The 21,155-nt window shown below is 38.9% G+C and overlaps 1 long non-coding RNA gene across 2 annotated transcripts; it reads right to left on the bottom strand.

Annotated features, from left to right (window-relative positions):
• Positions 1 to 1,047: 1,047 nt before the first annotated feature.
• LOC134732034 (uncharacterized) lies at positions 1,048 to 19,665 on the bottom strand. 2 transcript variants are annotated; one of them, XR_010114896.1, is made up of 2 exons: positions 17,961 to 19,665; positions 1,048 to 2,467 (listed from the first exon to the last, which is right to left on the bottom strand). It is a non-coding gene; the product is annotated as an uncharacterized lncRNA (long non-coding RNA). The 2 variants fall into 2 exon arrangements; XR_010114895.1 differs by lacking the exon at positions 1,048 to 2,467 and adding an exon at positions 15,846 to 17,823.
• Positions 19,666 to 21,155: the final 1,490 nt, after the last annotated feature.

Genomic DNA, 21,155 nt, shown 5'->3' with positions numbered 1-21,155 from the left:
AACAATAATTTTTTCTTTTACTGTTAAAAAATAAAATAAAATAATAAAAGAAAATCTTCCTTCTAGTCATGGGCGGAGTAGCTGAAAAACCAAATGTGGAGAACTTTCCCCAGGTGTCTCACAGCATGCAGAAGGAAAGAATATTGGTTTGCTGGGAACTCTTGTTTTTCAGCCTATGCACTGTTCTTCACATATTATTCCCTCTGGGGTACATCAGGGCTAATGCAAGTACGCAGTTCAGGCTAATGCTCAGTCCCTTATTTTATCCGTTAAATCAAATCATGTGTAGGAATTAATTTAATCTATCTTTAAATCTAGTTCATCAATATATTTTAAGTAAAATTCTGACTGAACATCTAGTAACTTTCTGAGCCCCAAGGACACAAAAAATAAATTGCACATGGACACTGACTATGGTCAACATGATATAGGTGCATGAAAATTATTCATACATAACTATATGTGGAAATATTATTACTTATATTCGGAAATATTATTATCTAAGGGTCTGATATGAAAAGTCCTCATGAGGCAGGGCCATCTTTGGTACGTGCTATGATAAATCTAGTTAGGCAGAATAGACAAGTTTTGTAGAGCCTGAAGCTTATAGAATTTGGAGAATTCTCTTTTTGAGAGAATACAAAATTCTGAATTCAAAATCAATCTCAAAAGCAAATATCTAGAGTGAGGATAGAAACCACAAGAAAATTGCCAGAGGTTTGGAGATGCAGACCCCTGGCTTCTGAGATTTCTTCAGGTATTTTCACCTTGTTTCCCAATTCTACCTAGAAGACTCTATAGCTGCCAGTGACTTGCAGAACTCACAGGAATGTGAAACTGGGGCCTGAAACTTAAGCTTCAATGGCTTCAGGGTAAAATTATTTTGGGGCAAATTTCCAGAGCTTTGGGGTTGGTTGGACCATTCCTTCAAATAATAGAGGCAACTGCAAAAAGGGGGCAGTCCATGGAAGAGCTTTATACAGGGTGCTGTGACTGCTTCCTATACCACCACAGATCTTCAGGGAAAACTACAAAAACCACATTAGGCCCATTGTAATTGTGTTTTTTATGGAAATGGGTGAAAAAATTAGTTTTGCACCTTGGTTGGTGTGGGATCAAAACAGAATGAAGAGGTGTATTAAAGCATAAGTTAACTACATTGCAATATCTTAAATGCATGATAGACATAAAGCCATGTGTCACTTAATGTTGGGCATACATTCTGAGAAATGCATCACTAGGCAACTTCATAATTATGTGAACATCATAGAGTGTACTTCACAAACATAGATGGTATAGCCTACTACACACCCGGACTGTATGCTATAGTCTATTGCTTCTGGGCTACAAACCTGTACAGCATGTTACAGTACTGAAGACAGTAGGCAATTGTAACACAGTGGCAAGTATTTGTGTATCTATAAGTGGAGAATGTATAATAGAAACACAGTATTACAATCTTATGGGCCCACCATCATATATGTGGTCTGTTGTTGACCAAAACATCATTATGTGGCACATGTGCAAAACAACATAGCTACATAACATATTTTCCCAACATTTAGCACCTTAGAACAACAAACATTTGTTATCTCCTAGTTCTGTGAGTCAGGAATCTGCACGTGGCTTAACTGGGTCCTCTGGTTCAGGGTCCCTTGCAAGGCTGCAGTCAATTAGTTAATTAGTTTTCTGGGATTGCCATAACAAAGCACCACAGACTGGGTGGCTTAAATAACAAAAATGTATTTTCATACAATTCTGGAGGCCTAGATCAAGGTATCTGCAGGGTTGGCTTGTTCTGAGGCCTCTCTCCTTGGATTGTAGATGGCTGTTTCCTCTCTGTGTCTTCTTCGCATGGTCTTTCCTCTATATGTGTCTGTGTTCAAATTTCCTCTTCACATAAGAACACCAGTCCTATTGGATTAGGACTCATCCTAATGACCTCATTTTAACTTCATTACCTCTTTAATGACTATGTCTCCAAATAAAACCATGTTCTGAAGTGCTGGGAGTTAAGACTCAAACATATAAATTTGGGCAGGATGCAGTTTAGCCCATAACAGCCAGGTTGTAGGTACCTTACGTCCCCACTGGGGAAAATCAGATTCCAGGATCACTCCTGTAGTTGTTGGTAGGATTTAGTTCCTTGTGGACTATTGGACTTTAGGGCCTTAGTTCCTCACTGGTTGTTGGATAGAAGCCAGTCTCAGTTCCTCGCCACATGAGCCTCTCCGCGAGGCACCTCTCAACGTGGCATCTGTCTTCCCACAGCAACAAGAAACTCTGACACTGCCGGTAATTCATTCTTTGCCATTGTGGTCGAAATACTCCATCCATCACCGTGAAGTATTTTAAAAAAAGCTAACATTTAAAAATATATATATAAACTATCACTGAAACCTTCACTTTTATTTCCCTTGAGGCTTTCCTCTTCTCTTTGTGTTGGTCCAGGATCCCAGGAACCAATCTAGAACAAAGGACAGGTAAGTCTTGCTTGGAAACCCCAGATAGTAAGAGAGCTGGGACTCATCCACCGGTAATGGATTGTGGTTTTCACAATGTCTCAGAGGAAAACCTCCTGTGAAGTTGGTGGCTATGTATTTATTGCTGTGATGGTGGTCTTGCTGGACCAGGGTCTTGGTAGTTTTTAAGGTGAAGATAATCTGGGTCTCTCTAAAGGCCAAGCTATTTTCCTAATGCTGCCATATTTATGTTAGGAGATGCTTCCAGTCTTAGCCACTTTGAGCCAGACTCCCAAGACTTGATGCTGAGGCTTTATTACTAGTTCATATCCTTTGCCAAAGAGGCCAAAGGGGTAACCTCTTTTTTTCTTTTTTTAACTGCCAAGAGACCTCAGTAGGTATCATCCCAACCCACTGCAGATGTTAAAAATGAATGAGATTGCAATCTCTTTCCTTCTAAGGCAGTGATTTGGTCCAATGCAAAACTTTTCCTCCTCTCCATTGTGGACCAGCTCTACACAGTAGGGATACTGGAAAGAGATTAAAGACACATTTATACCTTCCCCAGAGAAATAGGTGCCCATTCCCCTTATCTTACATGATTGCCTAGAAATAGGAATAGGAAATTACTATAGACCCAATATTCCATATTATGGGAATAGACAACTTGACTGCAGTGGGTTGTCAGTTAAAGAACAAAATGTTTGAGAGAGTTAAACAGCTGAGTAGCGTCCTCAGGCAAAGGGGTATGGACCACATACGGTCCTGATCACTTACGTAACTTTAGGTCACGTTATTGCTACAGGTCCCAGCTGGACTATAGCTAGGCTTGTCTGCTTCAGGTTTTTCTGCTGTTAGAAAAAGGGAATTGGTGGAATTGCCATTCCATAAGTGTTCCAGTTTCTCCATAAGAAGATGACTGCCAAGAGCTCTATTGGAAGTGATCTTTTGGCAACTGGAAAACTAACTCGTACACTGTTATCTCCCTTACTATTACTTTCTGCTTTTTAGAAGTATGTCAGCTGTTTGAGGTGCCTTGGTTCCATTAAATATTCCCTGTTATTCTGGTTTATTTTTTTATTTGACATATTTTTTAAGTTTGGACTCTAATACAAGAAAGAACAAATCTATTTTTATGTGATCACCAACATCCAACCTTGTTCTAAATTTCTATCCCAGGCTTTCATCAAGGCAAAAACTAAACAACCATTCAAATAAACAAAAACCTTACAAATTTTAAGAAAGTTTATTGTGCTTGTTCTGCCTTCCAGGCACTGTGCCAGGTGCCAAAAATAGAAAGATAAATTAAATCTAGTCCCTGCTGTAGAGAAGCTCCCAGTTTAATGGTGGGAAAAAACATGTAATCATGGTAAAGTGCATAACGACTCAATTAATATTTGAGTTCCTAATCTGTTCAAGTTTCTGTGGCTTCAAAAATGAACACAACAGATATGAAGCCTGCCTACATGTAGATTAGAGTTTGTCAGAGAGAGCAACCATTGAACTATTTATTACAAGCATGATCAGTGTCTCCATGCGAAAAAAAAAATGAAGCATTATGAAAATGTTTAACAGGGGCACCACTTCTAATTTGAAGGGCAGAACAAATATTCATTTGGAAATAGTAGTGGCAATTGGGGATGGGGTGGAGAAAGAGGGTAGGCAGAAGAGTTCCAAAATAGCATGTGCAAAAGATCCTTGAGGCTGGAAAGAGAAAGACGTGTCCTGAAACCACAGGTAAGCTATCATGGCAGGAGTAAAAATGAGGCAGGACAGCGGGCATGGCTTCACGGGTTAAAATCTTAAGAGTAGCTGAGTTCTCTCAAGTATAAAGATATGTCAATGTCAATAACTTTTTTTTCTTTTTTTTTTTTTTTTGGTGGAGTCTCACTCTGTTGTCCAGGCTGGAGTGCAGTGACGTGATCTCAGCTCACTGCAACCTCTGCCTCCCAGGTTCAAGTAATTCTCCTGCCTCAGTCACCTGAGTAGCTGGGACCACAGGTGCACACCACCATGCCCAGCTACCTTTTTTTTGTATTTTTAATAGAGATGAGGTTTCACCATGTTGGCTAGGCTGGTCTTGAACTCCTGAGCTTAAGAGATCCACCTGTCTTGGCCTCCTAAAGTGTTGGGATACACTTTATCCCACTGCGCCCTGCCAGGAACTTCTTTAAACGATGAAACAATTGTAGAGTTTGCCTGTGTTGCTGGAGGTATTTATTTCTTCAATAAACACGTATTGAATGTTATTTATGTGTGGATTCTCTGGTACACACTGAGAATAAAAAGATGAGTAAGGCAGAATCTATGCACATCAAGTGGTTTGTACTGCAATGGAGGAAGATAGAAGATGTAATAAAAACAGAGATGAGAAAACAATTCTATGTTCATATTGTTTAAAGAAGAAATGTACTTCTTAGGTAGCTATTATAAGATTTATGGCCCAAATCAAGTCTAAAAAATAATAAGGGAGCACTAACTGGCTGTGGAACTCCAATCTGGTGATGCATCGGAATGTTCTGGGCAACTTCGTAAATTGCAAATTCCTGAGTTCCTCCTTAGATCCAGTGGATTTTAATTCGTGGAGGTGAGACCCAAGAATCTATAATTCTTGTATTTTTTGTTTTTTTTTTGACAGGTTTCACTCTTGTTGCCCAGGCTGGAGTGCAGTGGAGGATCATGGGCTCATGGCTCATTGCAGCCTAACCTTCTCAAGTGGCTGGGACTACAGGTGCATGCCACAACACCCAGCTAATTTTTTGTATTTTTAGTAGGGACGGGTTTTCACCATGTTGCCTAGGCTGGTCTCGAACTCCTGGGCTCAAGAGATCTGCCTGCCTTGGTCTACCAAAGTACTGGGATTACAGGTGTTAGCCACCATGCCTGGCAGATTTAGAATTCTAAAAAGCACTCTCAGTGATTCTGCATATATTCTGCAAATGGCATTTGGGAACCATTGAGGAAGAGCATGGTATCTGTGAAGCCACAGTAACATCTCTCTAAACGTGTTCTTCAGGATGTTAATAGATGACATGGGAAAAAAAGCATTCAGTGGTATAATCAGTTGAATTACATCTCCCTCCTCAAATTCAGATGTAAGTTCTAAACCTCAGTACCTCAGAATGTGACCTTATTTGGAGATAGGGTCTTTACAGAGGTAATCAAGTTAAAATGAAGTCGTTAGATGGACTCTAATCCACTATGACTGGTATCTTTGTAAACAGGTGGAATTTGGAGATAGACACCTATATGGGGAGAATGCCCTGTGAACATGAAATCAGCTATCTACAAGCCAAGGAGGGAGGCTCAGGACAGGGCTGCCAACACTTTGACTTTGAACTTCTAGCCTCCGGAACCGTGAGACAATACATTTCTGTTGTCTAAACTACCCAGTTGTTACTTTGTTAAGGCAGCACTCAAAAATGAATACAAGTGACTAAGTTAAAGAGAGTTATGAATAAAGTGATTTCTCTGCTGCAGGGGCTCCAGAAGCTTGGATGTGCTCTGTCGCCCTCTAAGAACTGATAGCATGTGAATCTCATCCCAAATCTGAGTGCAGAGTGCTTTTTGTTTGGCATAGAGCATTTCATGAGACTGTTGTTCTGTGGTTCTGACTCAGAGAAACATCGAGTTTATTTCCCCTAAGGAAGCAGCCATGCCGTGGGTCTCACAGCTGCAGAAAGTTGAGCTTCATGGGCTACTTTCAGGAAATAAGGATGCAGGTGAAGATTTTTGATTACATTTAGTTCAAATCCATTACACCTCCTGGGGGCAGAGCGGAACAGCTCCAAGGAAATAACCTACTGGAAATGATCAGGAGTCATTTTTCTTGATCCATGAATCCTTTGAGTCATGTTATTTTACATCTGTGACTCAGAAGCAGCCATTTGAAGAGAAAAAAACCCAAGAAGTACTAGGTTGTCTCCCTTAGTGGAGTGGTTCAGGAAATGCAGGAGAAAAATATGCAAGCGTGAGTTTATCAAAGACACCACTACAGATTTGCCTTTGGAACACTCCATTTATTCCTACTGTTTGCTCAGACCTTGACAAACTGATTCATCTGTCTTGAAATGGAACATTGGGAGAGAAATGGACGATAGTCATTGTCAGTGGTTAAAAAAGTAAGACTAAAGATTTAACTTGTGTATTTCAGTTATCAAACATGCACACATAGAGTGAAGGAAATGTGAACTGGATGAACACAAGCTTCCTGAACATTTGCAAAATCGCAATACTTCAACTTCTTATTTATCTGATGTGTTTTATATTATTTAAGGCTAAACTTATAAAAATTTTAGACTTGCTATTTGATCTACGGTTGTGACAAGCATTTGTCTCTACATCTGGTGAAAACTTGGGATCATGCAGACAAAACATTCATCAATCCTTGTTTCATATTTTTAGGTCACTATCAATAAACTTTACCCACCTCTCATGCTCATTTCTGTTCTCATCTCTCTCCCACAGTCCTTACAACCATCCCTGCAGACCCAGTGATCTCTCACCCTGATAACTCATTCAACATGTACTGCTAGTTTCCACAGCCCCCCATAACCATTGTCCAAAACCAGTGGCCACTTCCAACCAAAATGCAGTTTCATTGGCTCGACTTCCAGAGTTCCTGATTTATTAGGGCTGGGTAAGTTGAAAAGTCTGTGTTTTTAACAGGTGAGTCTAATGGTCAATTCCACCTGAGAATCAAAACGACTCATTTGGTATTTACCCTATAATGTCTTATATTGCAAGTGAGTCTGTCTCAGGCCATCCTTTCCTTAACTGAATTGATGTTTTTAATTGAAAAACCATGTTTTTGAATGCTGGAAAAGTTATTTTAATGCTATTTTTCAATTTTTGTAAGTATACTTTTGATTCTTTGTTAAAGTTGTTATCTGTTTCTTCTGGAAGTTCTATTTTACTAGTAGAATATTCATCTTGGGGCGTGGGTTGTTGCTGTTCCTCAATCTGGCTGCTGGGTTCCCTTTGGGTGTTTATGATTTTAACTGCCTGTCCCTGGTTCTAGTTACCTGGATTAGCTCTGAGGACACTTGAGTCACTGGAATGGAGGGAGATACAACAGTCTCAGGCCCGGTTAGCAAATCATCTGTACAAGTACAAGGTAAGACACTTCTCTACAAAGCTGCAACAAGTTTGACCAGCCTCAAGGGCTGAGAGGATCTGAGCCTATCTGTTCCCCTCCCTCCATGCCCCTCTGAAGCTAAGGAGACTAGCAAGTACCCCCAAGATCATCTCATCAATCTGGCACATTGCCCTTTAGAGATTTCACCAATCTGTGTCTCAGGGCCACGTTCTCTCTGGGTCCTGGGAGATAGCACGGTGCTCTGATTCCTGTCCCAGGTTCATGACTACTGCTGCACAGGAATCAACTCATTGTCAGCTTTCTCCAACTAAACCTCCACAGATGGAAGGCCTTGCGTGTGACCTCTAGGCTCCCCTTATCACCCTGTCCTAAAAGGTACTCTGCTTAAGATAGATAGCTGGAAGTTGATTAGAATTAGAATGGAAGACTCATGGGGAGCTGCAGCATAGGCACTCAGGATGCAATTTGCACAAAATACCCTCATTGCCTAACCCAGGCAACTAGAACCAGGGGCAGGCAGTTAAAATCATAAACACCCAAAGGGGACTCAGCAGCCAGATTGAGGAATAACAACCCATGCACTAAGATGAATAGTCTACTAGTAAAACAGAACTGCCAGGAGAGCAACTTTCACAAACAATCTCATTGTTATTGAACTTTCCATGCGTGTATGTCTGGTTTCTCCAGCTAAGGGGCTTTGGATATATCGCCTATCTCAGTCTACTGTAAGAAGATACCTTAGGTGGGATAATTTATAAACAACAGAAATTTATTGCTTACGGTCCTGGAGGCTGGGAAGTCCAAGATCAATGTATTGACAGATTCAATGTCCGATGAGATCTCACTCTCTGCTTCAAAGATGGTACCTTGTTGCTACATCCTCACATGGTAGAAGGGACAAATGAGCTCCCCCAGTCCTCTCTTATAAGGGTACTAATTATTATTATTATAACAGTATTCATGAAGGTGGAGTTTTCATGACCTAATCAACCCCCAAAGGCCCTACCTTTATGGGGCCTCACGATTACTTTGGTGATTAGGTTCCAACATATAAATTTTGTGGGGATAAAAACATTCAGTTTATAGCATCACATAGCTTCACCATGCCTCTTTCTTTAATTTGAAAACAGATAATAACCTCCACATAAAACTGGCATTTAAATCACAGCTATCACTTATTGTACATTCTTTCTGTGACAGGCACCTTGCTATGTACTTTACATGCATTAGTGCCAAATGAGATAATTTGAATACTTCACCTAGCATGTTACCTGGTACAGGTAGATGCACTGTACATGCCCATTGTTCTCTTTTGTTGTTGCTCTTAGCTGCTGACCTATATGGGAATAGGTATTGTCTTGCACTTTTTACTGTCCCCTTCTCCTCACTGCTCTTTGTACCCTACCTTGCATCGGAGCACTCGACATATTTCTTGGTTGACTAGCTGAATAGATAATGCCCTTCTAAATGACAATTTCCTATTTTTTCTATACTTGGTAAACTCAATTAATTTTACGTGTTTCTAAAAGGCCTAGCTAAAAGTTTATTTCTTTTGCAAAACTATAGGTAATATCTCTTTTCTGATAGAATATCATCTGTACATTTCATAGGTTATTTACCCCCAATTCAAGTCACCTCATATTCAAGTCACTTATGCCCATGAACTACATTCCTTACTGGAATACATCTCTATTCTGCTCCAAGTTGAGAAGTGCCTAGAATTCCTCTTTTAAAATTCCTCCCTAAAACTTACGATAATTACCATAGAAAACAAGAACTGGAGGAATCCTCCCTTCATTTCTTTCAGAGAAAACCCCATCAAATTAGATGGCAAGAGATCATGTGAAGCAAGACAGCTTTGCAAGTTAGAAGGTGTATGTGCAGAAAGAAAATGATAGAACATTCTGGTTAAAGTGTTGTGTTAATCTATCTTGGGCATCTTGCTCTCTCTTATACTTTTTTAGGTGAGTTTTTCCACTAATGCTCATATGCTCGTCTACTCAACTTAGCATTTCATCTCAATTGACTCAAATTAAAAAAAATCAATATTTATAGTATAGGCAACTCATATCTTAAAAAAGCTTTCATTTATGGTGAATTTTATTTTGGAGTACAGCTTTTTATGAGTTGGAATTGAGCTCTAATTTATTGCCAACAGTTACCTATACAGTAGGTGCTAGGGTTTTGTTTAGTATAATCCACATTCCTTCATTGTCTGAAGTGTGCTCTGCTGTGTGGTAGGAGCTTCTAAGAGAACCAGACTTGAGTCTTTTCCCTTAAGTGATTAGAAGTCTACAGAGGGCAGGAGGCAAGAGCATGAAGTTGGACAGCCCAGACACCAGGGTTTGAGTCCTGAAATACCACCCACACACCCTCTGGACCAATAATGAGCCTAATACATAACAAACTTTTAATATATATTAACTATTATTATTGGTAAGGGAATAAAGTTCTTGCAAAAATTTGCCAAAGTGTATGCTCCTGGAAGACAAGGTCCCAGTTTTGTTTCTTTTAGAAAATTCCACAATGTCTGTATTATTACAGGTGTTGCAGCTGACCTCTTTCAGAGTGTGAAATTATCACTGGAAGGTGGTTGTCCCATCTGGAAATAAATTTCTCAACCACTTTGCACTTAGGTATGGTTGTGTGATTTGTTAATTCCAAGAGCAAGTGAGCAGAAGATGGCTAAAAACAGGTACACCTTCTCAAATTTCTTTTCTCTTATCTTGGATAAATGCAGAAGACTTTGAAGCTCTAGAAGGTGATGGAAACACAGGATGAAAGAATTCTGGCTGCCCGAATCCTGTAGTTGCTTACATTGCACTGCTTCCATGAATAAAAATTACACCTTTAAGGTTTTAGGCCATTGTGATTTGGGGGTTTATTTATGACATCAGCTTGCATTGCCTTAACTAATACTGCTGTTCAACAAATTTGTTGAAGAAGTAAATGAGCTATATAACTAAATCACCCCAAGTACAATGCTATTTAGTATCTAAATTTATTTCATCAATCTGTCTGTGGTCTCATTACAGTCAATCAGAATTTAAAGTGAGGCAGTGAGATGGAGTAGCTCTGAGGCAATATAGTGGCTTTTTCTTTTTATATTTTAAAAAATACATCAAACCTTTGTTGTAAAAAAGAAATAACCAAAAGAACCTCAGAGTGAAGTGGGGTTGGGGAGGTTATTGTATATGTTGGAGTGTTTCATCTTAGTCATGAACTAACAAATTAAATAGAAAGCATTTGTATGTTTTCTGTTCAATGTACTATGTATTCTGTCTTTTAAAAACATGTGGGGTTGCAAAATACAGTCAATAATTCCCTTACTGAACTAAGAGAGAGTTAGAAAAGGCTGCTAATAGCTTTTGTGTTTAGAAATGTAATGTCTTCCAGTGAGTTATTTCATGGGTGAAGTGTCTGGAATTGCTTCTGAATACTGGATTATAGATATTTTTCTTTCTTTTTTCTTCTTTTTTTCCCCCTTTCTCTTTTTTAACTAAGAGAACTTAAACATGATATTAAAAAAACATTTTATCTTGTGGTAGAAATGTCAGCCACATTTCAATTCACTCTTAGGCTTCCCCTAAAAGGAATGACTTTTATGCATAACAATAGCCTTGTTTTTATAAGTGGTTGGTAATATCTGCAAATGTGTAAGGCATTCATTTTCCAGGAGCTCTTTTCTCCCTGGTAACACACCACGAAATATCAGAGTGTTGTTATTTGAATGCTTTCTTGTGCTCTGACTCCCAGATGAACTGAATGAAATTCAACTTCACAGTCAAATGAGTAGCCATTTAAAGCTCAGGTGTGTATTTCTTAAGACCCTCTCGAAGGATATATAACTGCTTATGTCTTTCCAAAAGACAGCAAACTGAATTTTAATTGGATCTTGCCTCTCCCAAGAGATCATTATACTTCTACTCTAAGGCCATATATTATAAAGCTTCAGTATGAGTTGCAACATGAAGCCCATGTTTTGGTTTAGTGTTTAAAGCCGAGGTTATAACAGCTGACACTCTAGTCATTTCAGCAACACCCCCAATCAAAATTTTATTTAGTTTGAATCTCTTTAAAAAAATGAACATACACACAAGCATGCACACGTACACACACACGTATATAACTTGCATGTCAAAATTACGTAAACTTTCAGATTATTAAAAAACCGTTCCTTTTTTAAGGAAATAAGTCTCAAATGGGACTAGTTCCAAATTTTTCTTGTCTCAACCCCACCTTGACCTTGTCAGATGGATTTAAAAAAATGAGGCAGTGGAAAAATTTATATATATATATATACACACACACACACACCAAAGACCTGCTGACTCAGAACTGGATCTAGAATATCCTTTTGAGACACAGAATGAATCTTTTCATCAGATGGTATGGAAGACCACTGATGCATGCATGAGCACTCCTGGAGCTGGTCTCCCTTTGATCTTTGAAACTGACAAGACAACATCTAAAAGGAAACCAAAAGACTTGCAGAACCTAATTCACTAACTCTAAATAACACAGCCATATACTTCTTTGTTCTTCATAGTTTAAGCATCCATGGAAATTTCCAGAGGTAAATTAAGACTACGAGGACCAATGTTAAAAATACTGTGAAAACATCCCAGAGCATGCTGACGTGTGGAATTCATACTTTAAAACTCCTAAGGGGCAATCTTATGCCTCATAAGGAGGCATAAGACTTCCTTACGGTCTTGCCTTATACCATAACAAAGTGGACCTTTGTGTATTATATGTAGTTAAGACTAATTTTTTTATATATATATTTTCTTCCTGAAAAATACATAGGTTTATTCCAGATTTGAATGTTTTAGACATTTTTTTTTTTCCTTAAATTTGCTGACAGAGACGTGAATCGGGAACCAGGCCCCAGAATACAGAATATGTCTCTTAGTTTTTCTGAGACATGATTTCTTAAGTTGTAACATTAGGGGACTGAAGTAAGTAGCCTCTAGAACAGTTAATGTTATAACATTTTATGGTTCTAAATTTCAAGTGGCTTTAAAAAAATTATTTATATAAGACTCAGTTACTAGTCAGCGTATATCCCTAGATTTCAGCATTTTTCTGCCATGATGTAAAAGAATATCTGGATTATGTACTCAGTACACTCAGTACTGGAATCTTAGACAGGCTTCGGTTTGCCTATTTATTTCTACTTAGTTATCTTCCACTAAATTTGCTTCTCTTTTATTAAAGTTTTTTTTTAATTGTATCAACATCTTAGTTACAAGGCTCAAAACCTTGAAGTTTTCTTCAATTCTTTATGTCCGTTCACCCCTAACATTAAATCAATCACACAGTTCTCTTGGGTGCACCTCTGTGAAGGGTAAGACTACTTTTACAAAACAGAACTGTAGAATTGGAAGTGATTTCCTTTCACTGCCTCACCAACGTTGTAGAATTGCTTTAGGATCTGAAGAAATATATCCACCATTTCCCAAGAAAAAAAAACACATATACAATTTTTCATATAATTTCCAGGGATTCAAAGACTTCCTAAAGCTCTTCCATGGATATCAGATTAAGAATCCCTCATATAGGCCAAATGTTTTCAAAGTCAGAATTTCACTCAATAACAACCCTGGCAGGTGGCTCTCCGATTCTGCATCTAGTGACTGAAAATGCTCATTGTGGGCACTTTCTCTTCCCTTATTTGTAATGAAACTGTTATTGTTGAAGAACTTATTTGGGGTTAAAATATTTGCCCCAGTTGACCACAGGTCTTCATTATTTGAAGGTATCTCCTATATCCCACACAAATCTTCTATTTTTCATGTTAAATATTTACCATCTCTTTCTTGCATGTCTTCCAGACTCTTTCCTATCCTGGTCATTTTCCTCTAGACAGTCCTTAAGTGTCTTGACTTAATTTTGGTTCATTGAGATGAATAACATTTTTTACACTTGATATGAATAACCAATACAAAATTCCTGGAAAATTTCTTTCATTTCAGGCACAGAGGAAAGGACTTGAGCTGCCTAACATTGGCTAACATGTTGGTTTTGATCTTTGCTAGCCATTTTGACTTAGTGCTGGTTACTTAACCTCCTCCATTTTTTCATCTGTAAAATGGGAATAGTTACACCTTCATTGTAAATTTGTTATTTTAGCAGATACTAGGTACCCAATAAATGGTGGATATTATTTCTACCATTAATTCAGATTATTTGGGATATTTTGAAAGAAACATCATATTGAAGACAGATAAACATAATCTCCAAATTATTTTTAACCAACATTAAACTTGGCCTTTCCTACCGCAAAGTCATGATATTAAATTTTTTTATTGAAGTACAAAATGTGATAATTACTTAATATTGCTAAATCGTTTTGTATTGGGTTTGGCTCATATGACAGGCTTCTGAGATATTGCTAAGCTCTGACCCTGTCATTCAGTGTGTGTTACCTGTCCTTCTTACTCTTGTGATCTTCAGGCAGGTGTACAGGCAAGGACCAAACTCCCCAAGACACATTAGCCACTTTTTCCAGAGTTGACATTAATTCACTAAATGACTTTCTATTGTGACCAGAGTTGTCATGTACCTTGCTGACAAAATGATACTAAGCATGTGGGATTTCCCTGACCGAATTATTTAAATAAAAAAGTGGGGGCGGGGGGAAGAAAGAAAGAAAATGACATTGGTGTGAAATGATTTGTGTGAGCTCATGCTGACTCAGTTGTCGAACTAAATCCTTTTCAAGTCCCCTAGTGATAAGAAAACTATAGGAAGAAGGCAGGGACTGTACCTTATTTGCACAGAGTCAAACAGATTTTGAGGTCCCTAAATGTATAATAGATCACTTCTTTGACTTGCAGATCAGAGTGAAAACAATTTCAAGAGCAAGTAAAAGGAGAAAGTCCGGCTCTTCAAAGCATGGTCTCATTCCCTCACACATAAGGTGGCTCTTATGTTCTTCCAGAGAACTTGTACAGAGCATGGCATGGCGGTGGGGCTTGTCAGAAGGAAAAGTGTGGGTGGCTGGGTGTGAGGCTCCTCTCCTTGCCCAGACCCTCTAATCCTCTCCGAGGTCAGGGACAGGAAGGAAAAATAATAAAGTAGACATTTATTCCTTCCAAAAGACTTGCTAAAAGGAAACTCTGAGAAACCCCTCGGCTATTTTTATGAATGAACTTTTTAAAAAAGGTTTTTAGATGAATTTTCCAAATACCTTTTAGTCTGAGAGAAAGAGGGGGAAAAAATAGACTCAATGCTAATACCCTTTGCATGAGCTCTAGTTTGCTCTTGCCTCCAGCTGTTGAATGAGTTAGGGTCATATTTGGAAAGACAGCTCATTCTGTTTGGAAGGTCATGCAAGGGAGTCCGGAAGAGGAGGGGCGTGGAGATGCCAGACAGAAGGGCGAGCCAGCAGACACACGTGGACAGGGCTGCAGCCAGCTCCTCTTACTCTCGGTGTGTCACTGCCTGCAATGGAATCCAAGGGTCTGCCGTGAGGAGTGCAGGAGTACTGTGACCTCTCTTGGAACCTGGCGGTGAAGTCTCCTAGAAAGCATGTTTATTCAGGGTCCCTGATCCACAACAGGAGCCTTCGCTTTGAATTTAGATTAATTGAGAGCTCTGTTGGTATAATTGAGTGCACTTTCCCATCCTGCCCTCTATAAGTAAAAGGACAGTTAAAACATTTTCCTTTTATTAGAGTCTGTTCTAAAGTTGTAAGGTATGATGAGATGTAGGACATGAAAGGTTTTACGTTCTCCAGAGGAAGATGCAATATCCAATCAACATATTTCTCTTATCTTAACCTGATATCTTATTTAAAGCAAATAACAAGTGTCCAAAAACATCTGGCTCTATTTTCCTGGATAAAATGCAGGAATAAATTAAATTCCCACAATACATAAATTCTCTATACAAATTAGCACATGGAAAAAGGCAACGATCCTTTCAAATAAGTGTTTAGTACGTAAAATGAAGCTAACCCCCATGAGAACACTTATAAATGGTATCCTAAGATATAGCAAGGAATTAATTTAGCTCTCTAAAAACTTACTACCCAGGAATGTATTAAATTAAGGAAGAATTTGACTCATTTGGAAAGGTGGCCCTTTCACATCATCTATACCATGTATATTTTTTAAAGGTGTTGCCCAGGCTGATCCCGAACTCCTGGGCTCAAGCAGTCCTCCTGTCTCAGCCTCCTAAATAGCTGGGAGTACAGGTGCATGTGCCACCATGCCCGGCCTTATAGTCTTATGTTTTTTAAATGATGTCTATCAAATAGTGTGGCCAAAAGCATGCTATTTTTTATTCTTTTATCAATAAAATTTATTTTATTTTATTTTGAATTGACACATGATAGTTGTACATATTTATGGGGTACAACGTGATGCTTTGAAACTGGCATACCGTATGTAATAATCAAACCAGAGTATTTAGCATATCCATTACCTGATACATTTATCATATCCTTGTGGTGAGAACATTCAAAACCCTTTCTTCTAGCTATTTTGAAATAGACAATGCAATGTTGTCAACCACAGGCACCCTACTGTGCAATAGAGCACCATGGTTTATTCCTATTTAACTGTAACTTCGTACCCGTTGCCCAGTCTCTCCCTATCTCCCCTTGCTCCCCTTCTCAGTCTATCTTCCATTCTCAGATTCCTAATCTGAAAAAAATGCACCTAGCTTCTATCTTGCATACTTGTGAGTCTCAGCAATACCATCCATATATGCACACAGTTCTCAGTGCAGGAGATGCCCTCAGCAAATGGCCACCAGCCATTCCTCTATTTGAAAGACAGACACAATGGCCTGGGGTACATGACTTGTGGATGTTCTGCCATTTCTAAGAAATTCTGCTGCAGAAGCACTACTGGGGGACACCCCCTCTTCAGGTGAACCTGCGTTGTAATGAATGCTTTTTAATACTTCGGTCATCAATTTCCCTTGAGTTGGTCCCACATTGAACCTGTCATAGGCTCGCATCTGTTAACCTTAAGAAATACTGTTTGTTGAATTTTAGAGATCATGGAAATGATCATTTCAAAGTAGTTTTCCTCCTGTTTCATCTGGGATTTATAAAGAACTTCAGCCATTCCTAAATATGAGACAAAAAGGTCTGACAGCAAGTGACTTTAGAGAGATATCTGGCTCAGAAAAGACTACCAGAGTCCAGGAGATGGTTGGAAAGATGGGCCCATATGAGAATTCTGTGTTTATTTTGTCCTTAGGTGAATGCCTTTGCTGATAATGTTTCCAGGCACCACTGGGCAGTGAGTCATTTTTGGCCCTACCCACTTCATGTAAGAGATACGAACTGAATTTAAACCCAGATATCTGAGGAAGGCCATCTCATGTTCCTTCTGGGTACCCACAGCCCCAGCAGCAACAAAAGGTGGTGATAATGGCGGGAAGTAGAGAAGGAGACCCAGAAAATCACAGGCATTAACTAGAGTTTTCATTAACCGAGTTGAAAAAAAGAAGACATTTCAAATTTTAAATTCTTCTCCCAACTCCTGTACCTGGCTCTTTAAGGTTATAAAAATCAGAGGATTCCACTGGGGGGGGATAAATGTTTTGAAGAAGTAATCCATTGATCACTTCCCCTCACTCGACATGTTTAACTAGATAGAATCAATACTTCTTAGCCTAGCAATGGGTTTGTAAAAAAAAAAACAAACAAAAAGAAACGGTAACACAATTGGATGTTGTAAGACATCTTAGGATAAAAGGATCCTGTAGACAAATTCCTTCTTTATCCCTTACCCCACCTGTGAGCACCTATGATTAAAAGTCAGATCTGTATGGATATATTAAGTCACCGAATTCATGGAGGTCAGGGCACAAATAATTCTTTTTTTTCATTTTTCAATGCATTCACTTGTCATCCAACACCTGCCCTAATGACACACATGGAAACAAAGAATCTTGAGTTTTAAACTGAGCACAAGAAATTGAAAATATAACTATGTAAAACATCAAAAGTCCCACCCACTTTTTAAAAGAACTTGCTTAATTCAAGCATATTTAAGAAATAGTGCCCCTGTCTAACACATTTCTATTACATTAGCACAGTGCCTACTTGCAGGTTTTATTTCTTGCAGTTCAATGAGTACAGTATTTCAACTGGAGAACTCGAAACAGACACAAAGGCTTTTATTTTTTTTGTTAACCCTTCAGAGAAAACATGCAGGGACAATCACCACTTCTTCATTTTCACTGTCACCTGGATTCACAACCGTGCAGCCAAAGACAGTTTCAGATGGGCAGATGGCCCTAGCGGTTAATAGAGATGAGAGCGGGAAAAGAAATAAATGAATACTTTGTTTTCTGTGTAAGCAAATAAAAAGGCAGAGGAAACAAAAGGAATGAGCCAGCCATGGGGTTGAATCATCGAGTCTCTCTAAACATACCTTGACTTTCCCATGCAGGGATCTACTTCCCGATAGCCAGTTCAGCGTGGATACTTATGCCGATGAGCCTAAGAATGTTTGCCTGTCCGAGATAAACACTGCATTTCTGCCTGCTGCACACAGAGTTGCTGGAACCTGACAATGCCGTGTGCGAGTAATAAGCAATCATGAAATAGTGAAAGAGTCAGGGCTCTTGAATTATGCTGGCTTTATACGGCTTGAATTGCACATCTAGGGCAATGTTTGGCCAAGTGAACAGGGCATGCATGCAAAGACCTTGCTTCCTCTCTGTGCTGTGGGGAACTGAGACTGTGCCGGGCCTGCAAACGCGGTGAGGAAAAATCTATTTGAATGCTTACTGCTGAATGGTGCTGGGCATTGTCAGCTTTTGTTTACTTCATCTTACATGTGAAGATCGCAGCTGTTCCTTTCAGTAAAAAGAAGTAGGAGAATGTAGCAACCAACCTCACATTTTCCCCTCCTCCAAATGTTTGTGGAGCCCAACAGCTGTCTTTGCAAATCCTGTCACTCAGGATTGGAATGGTTCTACATAATCAAGAATGGAGTGGTGAGGCTGAGATTGTTGGCTGGCTCGAGGTGGCAGGTGGGAGTGAACTGTTCTCTTAATGGGCTCACTTTGTCTGTTCCTGCAGGGATTGACTCAAAAAAGAAAAAAGAAAGTTTAAAGGAGGCGATGCAGGAAAGTTGAACACATATGTCTTGTATTTCATACATATAGATCTGAATGGCTGTGAAGCATGAATTCACTGGTTGTTAGAATTGTAAGGGATTTGAAAGGTCCTCTTGTCTACGAGTTTTCAAATTATTTTTAGCAGCAGACGTTTTTTTTTTTTTCCTCAAATGAAATCTTAGACTAGGGATATCGTATGATAAATAAAAATACCTACATAGAATAAGCGGGAGCATCAATGGAAAACTGGGCTGGGTATAAGAAAAGCAACTTCAATAACAAATGAGCTCAGTTGTGGGAACAGGGTAAGAGTCATGAGGACTGAGGCAAATTGGATGTGCTTGGAGAGGACGAGTGCTCCTCCTTCTCAGCACAGCCACGCGCGGCATAAGGATGTTTTGGTCAAGAAAGACTGCGTGTATGCTAGTGGTCCCAGTATTTTTATTGTACTTTCTCAATGTTTAGATACAGAAATGCTGACCATCGCAACGCACAGGAATACCCTAGGATGGCAGCCAAAGCCTTCCATCTCCCACCCAGCCCATTTTCCTAAAAAATGTGCGCATTTAACATTTTTCATCCCCAAGAATGGGGTATCAATAGAATCTCCAGGACCAAGACTTAAATGAAATGAATCAACAGTAACACACACAGTAGCAATTTTCAATTAGAAATTTAAGGAAAGCTTCATAAAATGTTCATAGAATTCTGTCCCAATTCACCTAGCCCATTTCAACTGTAGTGCAGAAGTCTGTTGTTAATAGCCTTAACATCTTTTTTGGGTTTTTTGCAAATATGAGTACAGTTTATGTCATTTACTCCCACCCAATAGATTAAATTCCAGGAGGCTGGAACACAGAGAAAAAAGAAGAAAAAAAAACTTACAAAGAGAACAACAACAACGAAAATCAGCTAAGTCTGAGCAGTTTCAGGAAACATGCTGATTTTTTAAAAATATGCGGAGACTATCCAGTTATCTCAGATTCCTGGTTCGTTTTCCACTCAAAAGTTAGGTCAGCCAGCATCTGAAATAACAGTCCTTGATTATCTCTGGTTTTGAAAAACAGAAGAATACAACAGATTGCTTCTGCTCAGTCAACCAAGTTCTTGTGTTTTAGTTACCCTGACATCAACTTCAGGTGAAGGAAGAATGTTTACATATCAAAGTGGATAACATTTCATGCTGGTGGAAGGCCCTTCTTCCTCTGTTTTTCTGGCTGTGCAGGCTGCAGCCAGAACCAAGCTGGCCTCTGCCTGTTTTAAAGGAATTTGACTTATGGACTGGCTCCAACACAAAAATGCATATTCATCTGCCAGAACAGGTACAAAACATCCCCTGTTATTAATAATCTATAGCACCTCTCTTCTTCTCATTTCATACATACAAGCAGAACTTGACTTTCACTCATATTTGATTTTTTTAACACAATAAGAAGTGGAGAATGACAGAATTTTACTCAAAGAATCTTTTTTTGTATTTAGTTTTTTTTCATTCAGTGGTTATGAAAAAGCAGAATTATGTCTTACTCATTGAAATCTTTTGAAATGCTTTTAGACTTTCCTCAAATCTTTTAAATCACAATAAAGGAAATCGATAGCCATCTTTCCAGGTGAAAGGAGTTGAACCAGCTAATACATCACTCATTCTGATTAACCAATTCAAAGGCAGGCAGGCAGGCAGTTAAATATTTGCTATAATGCATTCTTGGGTGGTTATATATGCTTCAGTGGCAGATTTTATTTAATAAATATCAATAACCATGGCAATGCTCAAGGAGGAAAAACAAAAGCAAACTATAAAATTATAATTTAGGTGTCTCTTTTATTAAAAGTACAGTGGAAAATTATCTCAAGATAACCATGGCACATGAATTAGACATGTCTCAGGAATATGTTTGTTTGTTCTCTCTGTGCCTTGGGATAATTTCAATTAGTTAAATCTATAAATTATTTTATTACACATTACTCTAATTTAGTATGTGTCTACAGTGTGGGAAGGTAGGACAATATGGATACAATTTAAATATCTTAGTTGGTTGCCTACAGCCTCATAGAGATTGGACTAACTAACCCATGAAACAATACAAGTGTCATTAAGTACAAAATTTGTGCTATAAAAATTCTTATGGGCTAAAATTAGTGGGGCAGGGATCATAGAAAATTAGAGTTGAATTAGGTAGGAAATCATGGGTACAATTTGGATCTGTGTAGAGAAATGAAACCTGGCAAACAGACAAGCAATGGCAGAGATACAAAGCAGCAATGAGCATGTCCTATATAGAGAGAGGACTGCAGGGACAGTGATGACCAGAGCGGAGGTGTATTCATAAGGCATGCCCATATCATGAAGAAACTTGAATCCTAGGAGGATAATCTGGGCCTTGTTCTGAGAGGCACTGGAGAAGCATTGCTGGATGCTTTGAGATTACACTGATGATGGTATGCAGAAAAAATCTGAAGGGGGCAGAACCAAAATGTCAAGAATTACCAAGGAAGTTTATGAT

The sequence above is a fragment of the Symphalangus syndactylus genome, chromosome 13 (assembly GCF_028878055.3).
Source record: "Symphalangus syndactylus isolate Jambi chromosome 13, NHGRI_mSymSyn1-v2.1_pri, whole genome shotgun sequence".
Lineage (NCBI taxonomy): Eukaryota > Metazoa > Chordata > Mammalia > Primates > Hylobatidae > Symphalangus > Symphalangus syndactylus.
The sequence above is the reverse complement of the archived record's forward strand: the minus strand, read 5'-3'. Positions and strand labels throughout refer to the sequence as shown.